Genomic DNA, 20,814 nt, shown 5'->3' with positions numbered 1-20,814 from the left:
TAAGTTAGAAATTAAATACACCAAGTTAAAATATAACAGCTTGCACAGTTAGTAGCATGCTCCACACACACTGTGGCGGCACGGCAGGCAATCAATGTTCCCCACTACCAGGCATACTGCGGAGATGACAAATGTCTGCTGGGCCAACTGAAAGAAACTAGCTATTTGTATTATAACTAGTTTGTATTATTATTTGTGTTGTATTATAGTAGTACCTAGAGGTACCAAGCAAGACTGTGCCAGGTGCTGTACAAACAGGAAGAGACAGACCCACTGCAGAGAGCACAGATTCCAAACAGATAAGCCAGACAACGGAAGGGTTATTATCCCCATTTTCCAGATGGGGAAACTGAGGTTCGGGCACTAAGTGACTTGCCCAAGTTCATACAGGAAGCCTGTGGCAGAGCACGGAACACAGACCACCTCTTCCGAGTTCCCAACCAGGGACTTAATTCCTCCCTGGAATAAGCACAGACTGGCTGACATCAGCACTGCAGATTTGTTCTCCACTCTCTTCACCTGGCAGGGGATCAGGCAGGTGTCATGAGAAGGAATCAAGGGCATGGCTGGCAGGTAAAGGCTCTGCAAGTAAAATTGCTAACAGGATGCTTCTAATCCTATACCTACTGACTTCTCAAAGACACAGGAGATTACACAATAGCTCTTAACCCAGTCTCTGGCATGGCCAGGCTTATTCTATGGAAGTTTTGATAGACCCATATCTTCTAGCTGACCTTCAAGCCCTCTACCTTGTCTCCCTCCATAGTAAAACCCCCACCACACTTCCAAAGCAGCACTAGCTGGGGCAGGTTTCTGAGGCAGGGCTGGGTACCTGCTGGTATGTAAACATGCTAGCTTTGCTTGCTGTGCAAACACTGTGGGGCCAGGATCTACCTAGCCCTAGAGCCTGCAGGGGAAAGTGTTGCTAGTCCCCCAAAGGGGCTGAGCACACACCCAGCCTGCCTAGAGGTGGAGGGAGAGCAAACTGAAGCAGAACAGGTTTTAAGTCCTAGTGCTGCTGCTGCAGGGCAGGGCTGAGGACACTCTCTCCTCCTTTTACAGAACAGTCACATGGATTTCAGCCACACAGTCATTCAATTCAATGCAGGGTTTCTTTTCCCCCTGGGTTTCCTGCCCAGACCCCTCATTCCTCATTTAACCTAGGCCAAGCTCAGCTTTCCAAGATTCTGGAGACTGATCAATCCTAGAAATCAGATGAGGGTGAGGAACAAATCTCACTGCCCTTGAGGCAAACACGGAGTCATCCCCTGTGATGTCTTCTCCAGGGCTCTGGCTAAGCCACTTTTAATAACTCAAACAATGAGGCTTTCATCATGCCCCCTCCTAGGAGGCTGCACCAGGCTCAAACGGATCTCAGTGGAAGGACATCCTGGCTGCCCTTCAGCTGAAACTCTCCTTTGCTCAGTTCCAGCTCATCACTCTTACTTCTACACCCCTCCCTCCCAGACCACCCAAAACTGTTTCACTTCCTCCTAAGCTTTTATACCATTCCGATCCTAATAGAGTGCCCCCTCTCCAGCCAGCAAGAGTTCTCTCTGGAATCCAACCAAATCTCTCTAGTTCTCCATCTTCTTACATAAATTGGTTCTTTCAGTCCTTTAAGTATTTTAATCATAGCTACCCCACCCCACCCCCCTTAATGAAACTGTGGGGCATCCCTGTGTTCGCTCTGATTACAATAGATGGGAGAACTATCAGCTCACTGCATTTGTGGGTAACAGCTGCATATTCAGGTTCTCTCTCTCCCTCATCGTCCAAAATGTGTGAGACGAATGGGCTGTACAGCTAATCAGTTCCGGCTCTCCACATCCCATCAGCAGTGCTGGAGAAGGAGGTGAGGCTGGAGGCTTCCCTATTCCGCTGACCTAAGCAAGCTCTAACTCCACCTCATAGCTTGGGACAAGCCCCCTGCTGCCCTGACCTTTCACCAGCCAGTCCTATGCTGCTGACTCCTACACACAGCATCATCTCTGCTTGCAAGAGAGAAGGAAGTGTGGTGTTAAACCCAGATGCTGCAAACCCTCCTCCCTGCAGGTGATGCTATACATACCCAGACAGTTCAGCACAGGTTTTTCCTCCTGCATCTCTTATGCAACCCCCAGCTCAAAGGATAGGCCACCAGGTGCGAAGACAAGAAGAGGACAGGGGTGCTGAGAGCCACTGAACCACACTAAATCCTGTAGATCAGGGGTTCTCAAACTAGAGGTTGGGACCCCTCAGGGGGTGGTAAGGTTACTACATGGGGGGTCGCGAGCTGTCAGCCTCCACCCCAAACCCTGCTTTGCCTCCAGCATTTATAATAGTGTTAAATATATTTAAAGTGTTTTTAATTTATAAGGGGAGGGGGTCACACTCAGAGGCTTGCTATGTGAAAGGGGTCACCAGTACAAAAGTTTGAGAACCACTGCTGTATGATGGAAACCACTTCATAGAATCATAGAATCTCAGGGTTGGAAGGGACCTCAGGAGGTCATCTAGTCCAACCCCCTGCTCAAAGCAGGACCAAACCCAACTAAATCATCCCAGCCAGGGCTTTGTCAAGCCTGACCTTAGAAACCTCTAAGGAAGGAGATTCCACCACCTCCCTAGGTAACCCATTCCAGTGCTTCACCACCCTACTAGTGAAAAAGTTTTTCCTAATATCCAGCCTAAACCTCCCCCTCTGCAACTTGTGACCATTACTCCTTGTTCTGTCATCTTCTACCACTGAGAACAGTCTAGATCCAAGCCTTCAAGCCAGGAGGTGGGGCAGCACCCCCACCCCCCCCACACAGAGGGAGAACTGCTAGGGATGCACACCCCTCCTTTAGCACACTAAATCTCACCCTCCTTTCCTTTTCAATAAATTAGCAGGTGGATGACAATATCCAACTGGAATTGTCCTGGTTTAAAATGTGGCTACAGGACAAAGCACTGTTACTTCACAAGCTAATAATGGTGCCCAGCAGAGAATCATAATTATCCATATTATCTTCCCACCCTCGTAATCTCGGATCACTAATCCTAACACAAAATGCTTCAGTGTTAAACTACATGCAGGCTGTGTCTACCCTTAAAATGCTATAGCTGCTGGAGCGCTTCTGTGAAGTCACTCACTGAAGTCTCCCATCACTGTGGTTAATCTACCTCCCTGAGAGGCTGTAGCTAGGTCTATGGAAGAATTAGCGCTGCTCTCATCGGGGGTTAGGTCGGCTTAACTACATTGCTCAAGAAGGTGGATTTTCCACACCTCTGGACAACATAGCTGGGTTGACTTAACTTTTTAGTGTCGAGCTGACCCGAGTTCCTTCTAATGGCTAGATCAGCCTTAAAGTAAAGTGGTTGACAGCTGCCCTGTTGGCGCTTCCTGCGTCACAAAGGACAGCACTTTCCAGCCAGACAATTGCCTCCAGCACGGACCTTTGACTTGCCATTTGTAATTGAAGTCGTTAATTAAACGGTGTGCCGTTTATTTATAGTAACAAGTGCACACCTGGTGACCGACCTTTCATACTGTTGAGCAAAGCAAAGTGGGTGCAGCTTTCCCTTCAAGCAAAGAGACTGTGTGGGTGGGTGTGCGCATCCGCATGCTAACTTACAGCCAGGCTTAAGAGGAAAGAGGTGTGAGAGTGGACATGCAAAGGAGTACAGCCACGCAAACAGCAAAGAGAAGTGTGTTCCAAAAACCACTGAAACAGATCTTTAGATGGTGAAAATCAACCCAGCTCCATTAAGTCAGCGAGCTGATCCTCGTGTCTGAGTGAAGGGGGAAGTTACACTATGCTAAAGACGGGCAAGAGAGGCTTCTTATTGGATCAACAAATTAGTCAACATATGCACAGTTTCAGGCCCAAATGGTCTGCAAAGTGTGAACAGTTTCTACGAAACCAGTCTAGGCAAGGTGATCTGCACTGATATACCTGAAGAACCTTCTTAATGCAAAAGCTTGTAGATTACAGTGTAATACTGGAGCAACAAATAAACTGTGTTGACATTGTCAATGATTTTCCCAGGGCCAATACCACCATAAACACATCATGCATACCAGGGAGGGCCAGAGAGAGAATCCTTATCTCAGTTTTCCTCCAACGGGCCCCATTCCTTGACACTCTTGATGCAAACTGCTTTTGAAGTTACAGCTTGGGCTGTGATAGCTCCTAGATAGTGTAGATTTCCCAGGACTGAACTGTGTCTGGGCCAACAAACTTCTCAACAAACCTGCTTGAAGCTGAACCCTTCCCTGAAGAAACAGTTTCCCTTTCCTATGAGATGGGAAGTGAATGGATTTGTTGTTTACAGAGGTTACGGTCAGGGGCCTCAGGCTTTCAGCTGGCTGGAACAGCAGCTACAGCTCCCTCTGCAGGGCCACGGGCGGCTCCAGGCCCCAGCACGCCAAGCAGGTGCTTGGGGCGGCAAGCTGCGGCGGGGGCGCTCTGCCTGCGCCGTGAGGGCGGCAGGCAGGCTGCCTCCGGCAGCTTGCCTGCGGACGGTCCCCTGGTCCCACAGCTTCGGTGGACCTCCCGCAGGCAAACCGCCGGAGGCAGCCTGCCTGCCGTGCTTGGGGCGGCAAAATCCTTAGAGCCGCCCCTGTGCAGGGCTCTCCAAAGGGGACCAGATTATGGGTCCAGATACACCCAAGAGACATTTATAATAGGTGCAGCTTTATCAACCAAAAAGTAAATTCCAAAGAAATAAGTTAAACACATTCATCTTTCACCTGTTCATAGACAGGACAGAGCCACATGCCCCTGGAACAAATCTCTTCACAAATCCACAGTGATTGGGTGAGGGGGCTTTGAGATAGCAAGAAGCCAGGAGGGAAAGTGCTGAAACAGGAACTTAATTGGCTGTAACTCAGGAGGGGGCATGTATTGGGGGGGGGGGGTGTATTGCTGATGCAGGGTAAATCCAAGGTTCAAAACTCTTTTTCTAAACAGCTGTGGAAGTTCAGCCTCAATCCAGTCGTGTCTGGTAGAGGAGTTGATGACTAACACTGTTTTGTTCCATTGGGTCAGAATGAGGAAGTCTATGAAAGTTACAGCCTCTTCTGAGAGCTCAGACTCTTCCTAAAAATCAGACTTGGTGGGGGAGGGTCCTTCTGTCCCTCCAGGCCCCATCCCTCTGAGTCACTACCTGGGCCCTCTTGCTCCTATCTCACAGTGAGCATGACATATGGCTGGCACAAAGTCCAAGCGGAAGGATGTTTAAGAGGAGGAGACCAATCCCTGCCTTGTGAATCTCTCTCTTTATAACACCTACCAACCACCACCCTGCCATGTGTGGGAGGCCAGAGCTGACAGGTTAAAGAGTGCTGAGCTGCTAGACTTGGGTAACTTACTCCAACCTTCAGCAGATGCTGCTCCTTCGTAAACCAGGCAGAACCCTTCCCTCTGCCCCCTCCATCCCAATCAGAAATGCTCACAGCTCAGTTTTGCTGGAGACCAATAATGTCAAGCTAGTAGCAGCCTTGGCTTTCTGGAGATGCCCCTCTTGTCATACAAGAAGTGGGACAGATGCAACATGTGATCCTGAGCTAACAAAGGCACGGAGTGCCCCCCCCCCCCCACAGTCTTCAATAGGGAACAAGCAGGGCACTAGGCAAGAGTTTAGGACAGTCAGATCAGCTCATGTAGTAGGAAGCTAAAGAGGTAAAGTCCAAGGTGCAGATGGCGACAGCTGGATTTTTCTGGAGCGAGAACACATGCATTGGTGTTATATATTTTTATAACATAGCAATCTGCTGCTAGGCAGGCAGCAAGGCCCTTATCTCCTGAATCTGGGGCGAGAAGGTAGTCCCAAGTGAATCACTTATCTACTGCTGACTCTGGCCAACTCCCAGGGTCTCCAAAAGCTGCATAAGCCAGACGAGGGGGTCTCTCTGTGTTCCCCAGAATTATAGCTCAGCCTCTGCTTTCCTCTCAGTAGTTTCAAGGGCCAGAGTTCTTGGGAAATCAGTGGTGCAGCACCAATTTTATTGAGCTATGCTCTAGTTCCATACTCTGTTTAGATGAGTTAAATCCATTATTGCATGTTACAATTAAGGTGGCACTGCTGAAGTTTGGAAAGACAGTGCCATTTACTACTATGGTGAGCTGCCACTTCAGAGAGGCAGGAAGCAGGGAGAAAGGCAGTTGACAGGGACAGTGCAAGGGGATGGCGGGGGGGAGGCATCCAGGAAGTCACACAGGAGGGGAGCCAGGGTGTTGGGAAGCCCATGGGTCAGGGGACTAATGGAGGCTTGCAGTATCATCCAGTGGAGAATCACAGACTGAGAGCCCACAAGATCAAGCAGTGGGGAATACAAGCAGAAAGGAGCCCAGCGGATCAAAAGGCAGGGAGTGGGTAAGGAGGGGAAACCCCCCCACCCCCAAGGTCAAACAATAGAGATTGGTGCTAGAGCAGAGCTCACACGGGTATAAGAACAGCAACAGAAGAACCTGTGGTTTTTCACAGCAGGGATGGAAGAGAGGCCACACGGCCAAACAGGTTAAAGGGAAGCAGCAGGGACCAGTGGGGCTGGGGAACCCAGGGGAAGGGGGAGAGCCTGTGGATCCAACAGTCCCTGTTTCCTTTTCGAAAGGAGCAGAGTCTGCCTTTATCACCAAGCACCACACACGACGACCCCCAGCCCCGAGCTCCCACTTTGCTCCACGTCACCTCTATTTGATCCTCACCTGGTGGGGCTGTAGTCCTTTCCTGCTCACTCCCTGCCGCAGCCTTGGGCAGGCAGAGGGCTGCCAGCACAGCTGTTACAGACAGAACAGAGGCCAGTCTCCCCTCCACCTTGGCTCACTCTCATGCAGCGCTCTGCAAAGAAGATAAGCACAGGGGGAAAGGATTACCTTTTGGAGCAACCCTCTTCCAGCTACAGGCAGAGGTCTCCAGACCCAGAACCCAGGGGCATTGCACATGCTGCGCACTCCCTGATCCCAGCCACCTTGCTCATGTGACCAGCCAATAGGCTGGCCCTGCCAGTTAAGTCATTTTTTTCATTGTTCAACCCATGCCCTTCATTTTGTGCTTGAAGGGCTCGTTCCACTCTCCCCCCCAATCACAAGCCTCCAGGCTTCCACTAGGGACAGCCAGTCCCCTCCCACCTGCTACTATTGCTCCTCCTACCTTTCCACCTGAACAGTATGGGGAAAAGCAAACCTGCACACACTGACTAAAACAAAACCCAACCTGTTGGCAGAAAAATAGACGACTAGGAATTTGCTGCGTGCAAAGCTGGGAGGCAGGTTGCACAAGAACTCTCTCCAAGGGCTCCGGCACTGTGGGAATATAGCTGCTTTATGGAGCTCTGCCAATTACCCAGACTCACATGATACTCCAGCACTCACTAACATCAAGCTGCCACCACTGGGGAAGAAGAAAAAATACCCCAAGGAGCCCTGCTGGTTTCCAATGCAGAAGCAGTAAATGGAGATACTGAGACAAGACTAAACCTGTATGCAGCACGTGATGTGATCGGTAACATTATCTCCTAAGCCCAGTGCTGCAGCTAGAGAGTTGGCTATTCACATAAGCTTCCTTTCTCCTTTTCATATTCCACACGCTAAACTATATATTCAGTGAGTCACTGCATCATTTGCACATACACACAGGGCCAAAACTTGTGATTAGTCTGATTCTGAGAGCCGCGCTGAGTATCTACAGTTCCACTGAAGTCATTGGGACTTACCAGTGCTTTTAGCTCCAGGTCCCAACTGTTTATAGCTTGGCTTGTAGATCACAACAGCACAGGTTCAAATGCAGTACAGCCCAATCATTTCATGTATAATTAAGGCCTATTACAGAAATATTCTGGGAATGGACTGAACTGGAACAATATACGATCTTTATTAGTAGATATCTTTACGTAGTGCCTGATCCATCATAGCTTTTATTACACTAATATCTTAAATTTATATATTTTCCCCTCAATGATTTAAAAGCATTTTACAATTTTTAAACTGACAGTTTGTATATCTATATTGATCACTCACCCAGCAGTGAAATGCAGCCACCTCTGAGTTGAACCACAATAGCTGATAAACAGCACACAGTAGACCATAGTTATTAAAAGTGTTATTAACATTCCCCAAGGTCATGAAGGCAACTCTTGAGGCTGTAAGCATGCAACCTTTCAGTCAGGGATGAGCTTAAATGATACCAGTGGCACCATTTGCCTAAACTCTGCTCACAATCTCAGCTCTGCCCATTCATCACATCAAAATGAGACTTCACTCACAGCTGATTGAGAGATCTTCATTAAAGGCCCAAATCTGCTCCCATTGAAGCCAATGGTAAAACTCACAATGACCTTAATTGGTGCAGGACTGTGCATTAAATGATCATCCATCTTTCTTGCAAGATTTGACAAGCAGTGAAATAGTTAACAATGCTGGCATATTAAATAGCCTTTTTAGACTTCAGAATCAACTGAGATCACACTTCTCAGTCTTATCACTTCAGGCTCTCTGCAGACTCAGGGCTTGTCTACACTGGCACTTTACAGTGCTGCAACTTTCTCACTCAGGGGTGTGAAAAAACACCCCCCTGAGCACAGCAAGTTTCAGCACTGTAAAGCGCCAGTGTAGACAGTGCACCAGCGCTGGGAGCAGTCGCTAAGCCCCTCGTGGAGGTGTTTTTAGCGCTTTAACTCTGCCAGTGAAGATGTGCTCTCAGGCAGACACTACTGGGTCGGTTACAAATAGGTCACATTTTTAAGGTTATCTTTGCAACCAGGGCCGGCTCTGGCTTTTTTGCCGCCCCAAGCAAAAAAAAAAAGAGGGAGGAGAGGGGCCGCCGGAGCGGCAAAGCAGGGGAAAAAACCAAAACCACAGCAGGGACAGAGCGGCAAAGTGGGGTGGGGTGAGAAACTGCAGCACAGCCGGAGCGGCAAAGCGGAGGAAAAAAACCCAAAAACATAAAACCACGGTGCGGCTGGAGCGGTAAACGGGGGGGTGGGGTGGGGAGAACCGGGCGCTGGAGTGGCAAAGCAGGGAAAAAAAAAAAAAACCTGCAGCACAGCCAGAGTGGTAGAGCGGGGTGGGGGAATAACAAAAAAAACTGCACGGCTGGAGCAGCAAAGCAAGTGAAAAAAAAAACAAAACACCTGTGGCGCGGCTGGAGCGGCAAAGCGGGGGTGGGGGAACGGCGCGGCCGGCAAAGCAGGGGAGAACAAAACAAAAAAGCCCTACAGGGCGGCCGGAGCCAGGGGACTCCCTGTGCTGCAGAGTGCGCGCCCGGTCTAATGGGGGGGAGGGCAGGGAGCGAGGGGGGAGAGAGAGAAGGGGGGTAGCCAGGGCTTCAGGGGGGCGCTCACCCCGCGGCACCGACCTCCGCGCCGCCTGCCGGGAGGGCTCCGAGCTGCTCCGGTCAGTGGGGAGGGAAGGATGCGGGCTACCCTGCCAAATTTGCTGCAGGGCGCTCCCCAACTCCGCCCCCTACAGGGCGGCCAGAGCAGCAAACAACAACAAAAAAAAGCGTCAGTGCCGCTCTAGGATTGGGCGAAAGCCGCCCCCTAGAATCTGCCGCCCCAAGCACCAGCTTCCTCAGTTGGTGCCTGGAGCCGGCCCTGTTTGCAACCATAAAAGCTGAAAGAAATTAACAATACAAGGTGGGTGAGATAATATCTTTTATTGGACCAGTTTCTGTTGGTGAAAGAGACAAGCTTTTGAGTTTACACTGAGCAATTCTTCAAGTCTGTGTGAGTTTGAAAGCTTGTCTCTTTCATCAACAGAAGTTGGTCCAATAAAAGATATTGCCTAACCCACCTTGTCTCTCTAGTATCCTGGGACCAACACAGCTACAACTACACTACAAACGGAGATTAAGGATGGCATTTTCAAAAATGCCCATCATTGGTCTAACTGCTCCCACTGCAGACTTTGGTAAAACTTCCACTGACTTCAGTGGAATAGCTGGGCCAATACTGAAAAAAATCTCCAAAATCCCACCCTTTTAACTTAAAAAAAGAAAAAAAAGAAAAGAAAAATCCTATTGGTTGGATTTTTGGAGCACGAGATAGAAGCCACCAGGGAAATATGCTATCTTTCCAACCCACAGCAAACAGGTTCAGCTGACCCCTGCTTTCAATGTATCTGATAATAAATGGTAGCCTACATAGTTTCTTTGCATTCCAGTGGCCTGCCAGGCTTTAGTCACGGATGTCTGTGTCTTGTATTGTATTTTAGCTTCTATAACAGAAGCTTCTACTTCATTGCACTGCGCTCCTTGGCTTGCAAAATGTGTTACTCTCTCTCCCACATCCGTATTTGCTATTCTCAGTTATTCAACACTGTGAATTGAATAATGAGAAAATAATCTATTCCCTGGGCTCCAACACCCTACCCATGCGGAGACAAAGCATTTATGGCTAAGCAATAAAACTGGTTATTAAGGGGATATTTTTTCCATCCCACTTGACTATAAAGTGTGTCACAGATATTACAGCTCTACTGGGAAGCAAGCACTACAGACTGGGGTTAGCTAAATTCATAACTCTTTTAATATGCAGGGTTATGGAATGACACTAATGGTGCAAAATCATTTTTCATTTTAAAAAGAAGTTGGATGACTTTGGCATTCAGAAAAGCATCAGGCTAGTACAGCCAGATAAGCACTGTCCTCTAGAAGCATGACTTGGCCTCCCACTGGTGGGAATGCTAACAGAGACCAGCCACTAGCGGTGTTACCTTTGTGTCACCTAGAGCTGATCTGAGGTTAACAGGATCTGTGGCATCTCTGGAAACCGGGCCCTGGGTATTAAGTTGGGTACTTTAAAATAGAGGCACATTGAATGAGCACAAATCTGGGTGTAAGCCAGGGGTGGAAGACGGTGGTAGGTTTTGTCATAGTGGGGAGAGGAGGTCTGTGAGTTTGACCCTTTGCTGTGCTGTGGAAGGCAGCATGACAGGGAAGTAAGGAAAGTGGAGAGCAGCTGACAGGGGAAGAACGCCACTCCTGGTTAAAACATTTGGTCCTTGTGAATTTAGTGTTGGTGAATGGTGCCAGATTGCCAGCTCAGGAGACTGACGTCCTGTTTGGCCAAGGCAGCAGCAGTGCAAGCTTCCCACATACTGGGCCTCAACCCTCATACGTAGGATCCACTTCTAAAGTGAGAGGGGAGTTGAGTGTCCGTGGCTCAATTGGCCCCCTCAGCAGAGTGCAGTGACTAATAAGGCCAATCATGCTGGTGGCTTTAATGCTGTGTACCCTGCCCCACTGGGGTCAATCCTGAATGAAATTTCTTCTGTCCTCTCTCTTATTCTGGAACACTGATAGGTATGTAGACAGCCCGTGATCTCCACAAGCAGCCCTGGGCATATGCATGCAGCTATATCATGCACCACTGTACAAAATGTGATGGGATTTGTTAAACAATAAGCGGGTGAGTTACACACCTGTCAAAAATAATCAAATAGAAAAGGATTAAAGATGACACTGCAGCTCTCATGCCTTTACCAGCCTTTTCAAAGGCAACTTTGTGATTGGCTTTTTGCAGAGCTCTGAGCCTCAGGGTCAGACATGTCACACCTACTGCTCTTTTCTGTTTGCAGCCTGCATTGTGTCTTCTCTCAGAAGTACGGGATGGCACAGCATGGCTTCCGCTGATTGCTTCAACAAGGCTGCATGCCAGCTTTTCTCTCCAACCACAAAACTCGATGTCCCTTCCCTAAATCTCTGATCCTTGAGGGAGGGAACTTCTGAAGAAACTGTAGGTGGTTAAAATAAAATTTAAAATGAAGGGCCAGATGCTCTGGTGTAACTCTAGTGATGTCAATGCAGTTAAACCAACAGAGAATATAGCCCTAGATCTAAATGTGTACAGTGTCTTTCATCCCAATGCACTTTTACCAAAGTCTGCAGTGGGAGCTGGGCCCAATCCTGCAAAGAGCTGAATACTCATCTCTCAATGAAGCCAATGGGAATTGAGTGCACTCAGCATCTCATGGGAGGTGCTCAGCATCTTACAGGATCATGCTCTATTTACATGTCCTTCCATTCACTATTGAAATGCAGCCATCACTGGGGTTAAAAACAGCAGGTGTTTAACAGCACACAGCAGCCCTACCCAACAGTTAAGGGCAGGAAGTAAGGAAGATACTGTGTCCAAGTGAAACGGATTCACGAAGGCAGATTGTAACTATTCCAATTTGAACTTTGTCAATATGACAGGGTAACACCCCTTCTCTTGCAAAAAGGTGCCCGTGGATATTTTTTTAATGACCACTGATGAGGCATTTAGCTTTACATCTCATTCAAAGTCAGGACCTCCCTCTAACCCCACACACCTTTTCCTGCATCATTGGCAATGGGAGGGAGCATTGTACTGCTTCACTCCCAAGTGAAAGTATGATCAATGAATGTATTTATGGTCAGTGTCCACTTAATAATGCAGGTAAAGGAATGTGGTGGATTGTAGATTATTAAAACTGGAATAATGTAAAAAAAATCTTCCCACTATTCTTGTGACTTGTTTATTTCTCTGTTTGTTCTCTGCACTTCTATTAGCTTGGACAATGACACTCCAGTTCGACTTTGCTTTTGTTTATATTATTTAGTTGGATGGCACCAAGAGTGTGCTAAGTACTTTGCAGAGAGCTATGAAGACAATGGGCCCAATTTTCAGTGACTTTGTTTCTGTAATTGGGGCAGGATCAGGGAGCAGGAAAGGTTTTAAATCACACTTGTGCTTCTCATACTCTAGAGCATCTGGGGCTCTGAGTATGATGAAAACTAGAGAGCTCAGCTTCCCATGTCCCCTATATCTGCAGCATGCTGCACTCAACCCATGTCCCCTACCTGGCCAAACCCCTCCCTCCTTGACATGACCACTAGGCCGGGGGCTGCAAGGGGCTAGCATAGAGTCCTTATATCAGCTCTCATAGTTGTCAAGTTTTGTGCAGCTCCATTACTTGGGGCAGGATGTATTGATCATACGCTAGAATCATATGCAAACTTTTTGAAAATATGCTAATTAGATCATTACATTTTGTATAAAATGTCACCTGTGGAACTGCATAAGAACATAACATAAGAATGGCCATACTGGGTCAGACCAAAGGTCCATCCAGCCCAGTATCCTGTCTACCTACAGTGATAAATCCCAGGTGCCCCAGAGGGAGTGAACCTAACAGGTAATGATCAAACGATCTCTCCTGCCATCCATCTCCACGCTCTGACAAACAGATGCTAGGGACACCATTCCTTACCCATCCTGGCTAATAGCCATTAATGGACTTAACCTCCATGAATTTATCTAGTTCATAAAACCTGGCAGCTACATATAGTGCCTGACAAGCACCACAGCATCCAAGCAGTGCATTTTTGTTGGTTTTGAGTTGGCAAAAAATTGTAAAACAAGTTTTTACAAAAATCTGAGTACACTGTGTCTCTGTAACCAATATTTCTGTTTTTAAAAAGACAAATGAATCCCTGAAGAACAAAACACAGGGAAACTCAAGAGAGTAAATCTTAGGGAATTTCAGAGGCTAAAATATCTTGTGTGGCAGGAATGGGTGGTGAGTACACACCTAGCTTTTCAAAGGCTGGATTTTTAAAGAACTGCTCTTTGCTCCTCTAAAGCTCACTGACAAATGTTGCTTTTAGCAACACACAGCATTTAAAAATGGTGGATGGCATCCTCATGACTGATTGTGCACTTTGTCTATATGCATGGATTCATTCACAAAGCTCACCATGCCGGCTAGCTACTAGGCAAACCCATTTTCTAAGAAACCTGACCACACTATCCTGCCCTCCTGCAATGAGCTGCATTTCAATTCTGCAGTTTCCTCACTGACCAATCCTCCTCCAAGCATTTTCATTTCCAAATCTTTCATTTTATAGCGACTTACTGTGAAATTCAATTTAAAATAAACCAGTTTCCACATAAAATGTCAGCATTAAACAATGAATACCAAGCTCATAATAATACACTGACACTCTAGTTTCAGTGGGTGATTTTTTCCCCCAGAATTTTTTAGTATTCTGTCAGTAACTTTTCCCCTTTAACAAAGAGAAATAATGAAACTTTTTTAAAATCTTTTTTTTTTCAAAGCAAAATATGAAAGGTGAACCTCCATCCTTTCCATCTCGCTGTATAGCCTGTTCATTCTCTACTACAGAGCCACTTGCTCATCAGCTTTCTATTTAAAACACTGATGCCAGGATACGTGCTCTCAGCTTCCCTGATTAGAAATAAAACCAAGTGGATGTCACTCTAGCCCTAGCTATCTCCAAGTCTGAGGGTATTCTGATCTAGGGTGTTGGCTCCCCCCATTACAGAGACGTAATGGATCCAGATGTGATGTTTGGATCCAGGTCCAAATTTTCCCAACATCTGGACCATTTGAAGGATGAGTTTTGGATCAGGCTCATCATCATCTATTTATACTTTTAATCACAGGTGTCCAAACATTGCCAGGAACCTCAGAGCTGCTCCAAACCATATAACATAGATTGTGCCACCATCACTTTAAATACACAAGTATGGCCCAGGCAGAGCTCACTTCTAGCATGCTATGCTCCACCTCGATCAGCTGCTAATGGTCTCAGTATATTTGGATCTATCCCAATATTAATAAGGCATCCCTGCAGTGTGATTCCTTCCCAGGTTGAGGTGCCTGCAAAATGCCATCAAAGGGGTGATGGTCTAGTGCAGCGAGGACTTCGTAGCACAAGTGTCAGGCAGGGCAGCATGGTGTGATAGAGAACATTAGGGGCTGAGAGAGAAACAGCAGCAGGAAACTCCATGGGTGGATGTGGTGGTGGAAAATGGAAAGAGCAGCGGAGAACCCCTTGGGTGGGCACAATGATGGTAGAAGCGCAAGCATGGATCCTCATGGAGCAGTCAGGGTATGAATGGAAGAAGGCAATGAACCTGGGGTATGGGATCAGGCAAGGAAACCAGTGGGGAGGAGCAAGCAGGGAATCCCAGCCATTATGGAGCCCAGCAGAGCTCTTGGGGCTGGTTGTGGGTGGCATTGGCAGTGAGGGACCTGGGGTGGCTGCAGGTGGCACAGGGGGTTGTGGGTGATGTTAGGGGTGGGGAGGCTGGGCTGGCTGTGGGTGATGTTGGCGGGGGGGTTGCTGGGCTGGCTGCGGGTGATGTTGGGGGTGGGGAGGCTGGGCTGGCTGGGGGTGATGTTGGGGGTGGGGAGGCTGGGCTGGCTGGGGGTGATGTTGGGGGTGGGGAGGCTGGGCTGGCTGGGGGTGGCCTTGGGAAGCTGGGGGGCTGCAGATGACATTGGGGTGTCTGCAAGTGGTACTGCGGGTCTGTGGGGAGCGGGGGTGACTAAGGGGCTGCTGGGGACACGGCAGTGTCTGGGGTGACACCTACCTATCTCCGTCCAGGGGGCCGCACCCCGGGGGCAGCCTGTGTCGTGGGGGGCGGGGGGAAGAGAAGCTTCTTGGCACCTGCACCCAGGCACCGCCCAGTTGCCATGGGAACCTGCGCCCAGGCCGGCACAGGGACGGTTCCACCGCCCCGCGCAGGGCACTCTGGGGCACTAGTCCCGCGGCGGCCCCGAGGCGGAGATTCCCAGGGGGAAGAGGACTTCAGCTCCCAGCATGCACCGGGCGGGGTTCAGCCTTGGCCCCGCCCGACACCGCCCAGCCTATGGCGCAGGCTGCGCTCACCTGGCGGGGCGGGGCGGCAGGTGCCTGGCTGGACTCAGCCTGTAGCGAGGGAGGCGGGGCCCTGGCGCAGGGGATTAGGGAGGCTGCAAGTGGGAGGAGCCTCATCCACTGCACCCCGGGGGGCTCCCTGTGACCGACATCACCCCCCCCTCCAGCCCTGGGACCCCCTGGCAGCAGGGCGCGTCAGGGCCCTCCGGCCTCTGTCCCAGAGACCACGGGGATGGGCACCTAGCTACGTATGACTGATGAGTCCCCGGGCTGCAGGAGCACAGGGGCCAGGACTCAGCCCACTGAATTCAGGGGGTGCGGGAGCAGGACCCCCACTTCTTGCTTAAAAAGATGCCCTTAAATAATGGTCAGTATCAGACACGCATTGTATGGTCAGGAAAAACCATCAGCATATAATTGTTAGGGGTACCTGCCTGATTTAAACTGAGCCTCTCCACTCCCAGGAGGCACCGATCTGCAGGGGGGGAAATGAACATGGGAACCCAGCTGGGCTGAGTTAAACCAGGAAAGGAAGCGCCAGATGACAGGCGACAAGGTTCTGAACCAGCATCGTGGGTCTGTGTAACTTTCCTTTCAATGCTCCGTGCTCCTGAGCATGATAACTAAACCCATCCTGTGTGCAGAGACAATTCACTGCAACGCTGAAAGCCTTGTCTTCCAAAATCAACCACTCTTACTGTGCGACGTTTTCAGCACCACAAAGAACATTAGAGGACATAAAGCAGCATGTGTCTCTTTGAGCAGCAGGTGCGATGGGATATTCTGCCTGCTGAATAGATTCAACTAAAATTCTAGCGGTGTTAGATGGGTTCTTTAATAGCTGCTGTATTCTCCGTGTCACCTGATTAGGAGAGTGGAATTCAGCCAGGAGGAGGTACTACCATCCGTAAGCATGGAGATGCAAAGAACGAGGGTGATTAATGTCAGATCCACCCCCTTCCCTCTCCGCTCCAAATGATGGACTCCTCTAAAGTGCTTGGTGCCAGCATCTTGCCCTGCATCATAATGTTCCTTAAAGGCAGGAATGAGATAGTTAAGTCCTTTCCATCAGCTTAGACTAATGAAAAGAAAAGCTTTTAGGGACAAATTTTGCCCTCCTATGCAATTCCACTGAAACCCCCAAGGATGCATGATGATGATAGGGGTGATATTCACTCATGTAAATCAGTAACTCTATTGACTTCAGTAGAGCTACATTGATTTACAGCAGCTGAGAATCTGGCCCTGAGTCGAGCATAGACCTCAGGATCAGATACAGCCCAGGATTTGTACATACAACTCCCAGTAACTACAATAAAAGCACCACTGTGGACTCAGAGCAATGTATTTTGAAGCTGTGTATGTTCAGATAAGCCAGCTGTGCACTTGTTATTTACTTAGGAGTTGTTTCTATTTATTACCCTTCTCACTGCTGAGTTAACCCTCAGCACTTCATGGCTTTTTGATGGAGAAGCCAAACCAGAAGCTGTGATCCCTGAGACAGTGCAGTAAATAACTTTTTATTTTTATGGTTGTGTATGACCGGCAGCTGTACCGGGTTGGGCTGTGGGTTTGTCAAATTTTACAAGTTAAAACAGGCTTAGGCCTGATCTGTGCATTAAAGGGATACCTCCAAGGAAAACCCAGCATGGCAAAAAGTAGTGTTGATAACTCAGTGCATATTACTCTTCTCTCTCATTCAGTGCTGATTTTTGCCCAGCGCGCTATTAGAGGTGCCATCTCTAAAGAGACAGGAACTGACTAATTGCATCCTCCTGTTCAAATTCTCTCTGCAGTCTCAATTTGCTACTGCATTCTTCCTTACTTTCTGTGCTAAACTTGTAGCATTACTGTGTGCAGCTTACAGTGTTGCAATTCAGAGGTGGCTGCATTTCAGTGATGCATGAAGGGTTGCCTGTGTGAAGGTGCTTTGGGATGAAAGTTGTTATATAAATGTGAGTTTAGTATTAATACCCATCATGCATTTTATGATATTAAGCCAATTCAATAAAACTACTTACAATAGCTTTCACCAGTGCTAGAAAGAGCATTTCAAGGCTCTGGGCAAAATGTGTCAGGGTTCCCTTTCAAATCCAAAAATATCACTAGAGTAGGATATAGTGTGCAAATGTTCATAAAAAAGCAGTTGTAACAGCCCTAATGTGGACACAATTATAGTGATATCAAAGTGCTTCGTGCAGAGAGAACTTGCTCCCTTTCCCATATGGAAATAGCTATACTGATATAAGAGCCTTTCAGCACTGGATTGTACTGTTATAACTATTTCAGTTTTTTAAAAACAAACAAAAAAACCATTGAAATAACTATTGGTACAAAACCTGTGTGTAAATTAGGCTTAAGTCACAAGTGATTTTGAAAATGTTACCCTAAAGTTTGTAAATGCCTAGCACAATGTATGTATTTTCCATCCCATACTGTATCATCTGAGCCCTTCCCAGACACTAACACATATTTTCAGAACTCCCCTAAGTAGTATGGGAGGTATTATCCCCATTTTACAGATGGGTAAACTGACACTAGGATTAAGGCTGAGTTTTCCAAAGTTGGCTAAGAGATTTGGACATCCCGAATCCAAATGCCTGTGGCAGCTTTGAAAATCTCTGCTAAAGTGACTTGCCCCAGTCATACAGGAAGTTTGTATCAAAGCTGGAAACTGACCCAGATGGCCTGTGTCCCATGCCAATACCTTAATGACTAACAAATCTAACAAGGTCATGGTCCTGCCCCCAAGCCAATATTTAAAATGGCCTTCACATTTCAATTCTTCACCATCCAAACCCAGCCCAATTCTTTGCTTAATAAACCGAAGCAACATTTAAAAAAAAGTGTATTGTATAAAATCACCTTTATTAAAAAAGTACAATATTATTGCACAGTATTTCAAGCAAGCATTACTGAGCATTTTAAAATATATACAACATACCTGGCATCCAGAATAAGGGAGGCCAGGAAAATATTTTAAATGCCACATCAGTCTGGCACCTGCTGCATTAATGACCTGATTCAATATGGCACACAGACCAGTGATTTCCCTACACCCCCCCCCAGGGGGGGTGTACACCCCCCCTGAATTTTCCCAACACCCCCCCTAGTTTTGTGAGCTAGTTACATACCAATTTAGTGACTGTTTGGAAATCTGAATTTAAACAAACATTAATACACACTTTAAAAGCTTATATAGTGTATGATAAAATATGTGTATCTGAAAAAGTATAATAGATTTGAAAAGTATGAACATAGACTAGCTTCCTTGCTTCCTTATACAGCTGTTTTTTTATGATGTCAGTGCATTCATTTCGGTGATGTTGGCCAACCTAATAATTTCAAATGCTGATTTGTAAGCAAAGTCTAAGGCTATGGCTACACTTGCACTTCAAGCGCTAAGTGTAGTCAAAGCACCAGCGCTGGGAGAGAGCTCCGTACTCCACCTCCCTGTGGGGAATAACAAGCGCTGGGGCTTTGACCACACTGGCGCTGCAAATTTGCAAGTGTAGCCATGGCCTAAATGAGCTCTCCCTGACAGCTAGTGATGAGCTGGGGGCTAAGGCTTCAGGGCCAGATTATATTTACATTCACACCTAATCTACCTAGGTATCCAGCAAACAGAGCTGTGTTGTCCAAGTGATAGATTTTGGCTGGGGTTGGGTTACAAACCACTTGAATGTGGGGGGAAGGTGGGATGAAATGTTGTTCTTATTGTATGAGTAAAGGGCAGTAGAACTGTACTTAGCTTGTGATGATTTGAAGGCATCAAGAGAGAGGGTGGGGACCTGTCCCTCTCCACTGTTTAAAGACAGAGCTGATTAGGCTCCAATAGATGGTCTTTTGTTCTGTTAAGTGACCACTGCAGTTGAAATCACTGACAATCAGGTCTAAGTGCTTAGTCCTGTTGTGGGGACAGTGTTCCTGTGGGTACAGTGTTTTTGTGTAAGAGACAGCCCAGACTGCACTAGCAGCGAGGTTCCCGCACTGAGAGCTCAGCTGAAATCACTGAGAGCTGGTGGAACCTCAAGAGACCAACTCACAGAGGTCACAGTGGTAGGTGACAGCAGAAGGTGACTGTGCAGGGCCATTGGCAACAGAGCGGTGGAGTGAACGGTGGCACAACGAACAGCCGTGGCCAGAGCAAACTGTGCCTTTTTGTCCCCCACCTGGAAGTGTACTCACGTGAAAGCACCTCTGAACTCTGAGTCTCCACTGACTAAGGACAACACCAGTGAGTGGAGGGAAAAGTGAGGGGCATGTTAAATAAACATTTGTTTGTTGGACTATATTTTAGTCACTTTGCTCCAGAATGCTGAATTTGTGACTGGGAATGGAAACTTATATATATATGTTTCCCAGTAGGCCAAGATTTTTAAAATGCAGTATTTTCCAAGGTTGTTATCTCACATTGTTGCTATCTTGGGAGGTCATTATGTTGGGGAGTTTCTGTACTAAACATTTTTATTATAATTAATTTTTACATAAGAATGGTCATACTGGGTCAGACCCATGGTCCATCTAGCCCAGTACCCTGTCTTACAACAGTGGTCAAGGCCAGGTGCTTCAGAGGGAATGAATAGAACAGGGAATCATCAAGTGATCCATCCCCTGTTGCCCATTCCCAGCCTCTGGCAAACAGGCTAGGGACACTCAGAGCATGGCGTTGCATCCCTCTCATCCTGGCTAATAGCCACAGATGGACCTGTTCTCCAGGAATTTATCTAGTTCTTTTTAAAATCCTGTTATAGTTTTGGTCTTCACAGCATCCCCTGGCAAAGAGTTCCCTGGGTTGACTTTATATTGTGTGAAGAAATAATTCCTTTTGTTTTTTTAAAATCTGCTGCCTATTAATTTCATTGGGTGACTGCTATTCTTGTGTTATGTGAAGAATTAAATAAAATTTCCTTATTCACTTTCTTCGCACCAGTCAAGATTTTGTAGACCTCTATCATATCCCCATTAGTCATCTCTTTTCTAAGCTGAAAATTCCCAGTCACTTTAATCTCTCCTCCTGTTTCATACCCCTCATCATTTTAGTTGCCCATCTCTGTACCTTTTCCAATTCCAATATATATATTTTTAGGATGAGTGACCAGATCTACACACACTATTCAAGGTGTGCACATACCATGGATTTATATAGAGGCAATATGATATTTTCTGTCTTATTATCTATCCCTTTCTTAATGATTC

At 47.4% G+C, this 20,814-nt stretch overlaps 1 protein-coding gene across 7 annotated transcripts in view; it reads right to left on the bottom strand.

The window, feature by feature from the left end:
- Window positions 1-15,525, bottom strand: part of SIGIRR (single Ig and TIR domain containing) — a 40,087-nt gene extending 24,562 nt beyond the window's left edge. For 2 of the 7 annotated variants that reach the window (XM_045016578.1, XM_045016585.1), the window contains exons 1-2: window positions 15,329-15,525; window positions 6,675-6,807 (exon numbers count right to left, since the gene is read on the bottom strand). The gene's annotated coding sequence lies outside the window, so the exon portion shown is untranslated. The other 5 variants (XM_045016580.1, XM_045016581.1, XM_045016582.1 and 2 more) reach the window with 5 other exon arrangements.
- Between the last annotated feature and the right edge of the window lie 5,289 nt (window positions 15,526-20,814).

Source organism: Mauremys mutica, chromosome 4, assembly GCF_020497125.1.
Source record: "Mauremys mutica isolate MM-2020 ecotype Southern chromosome 4, ASM2049712v1, whole genome shotgun sequence".
In the NCBI taxonomy this organism is placed as follows: Eukaryota; Metazoa; Chordata; order Testudines; family Geoemydidae; genus Mauremys; species Mauremys mutica.
This window is presented reverse-complemented; position numbering and strand designations above follow the sequence as displayed.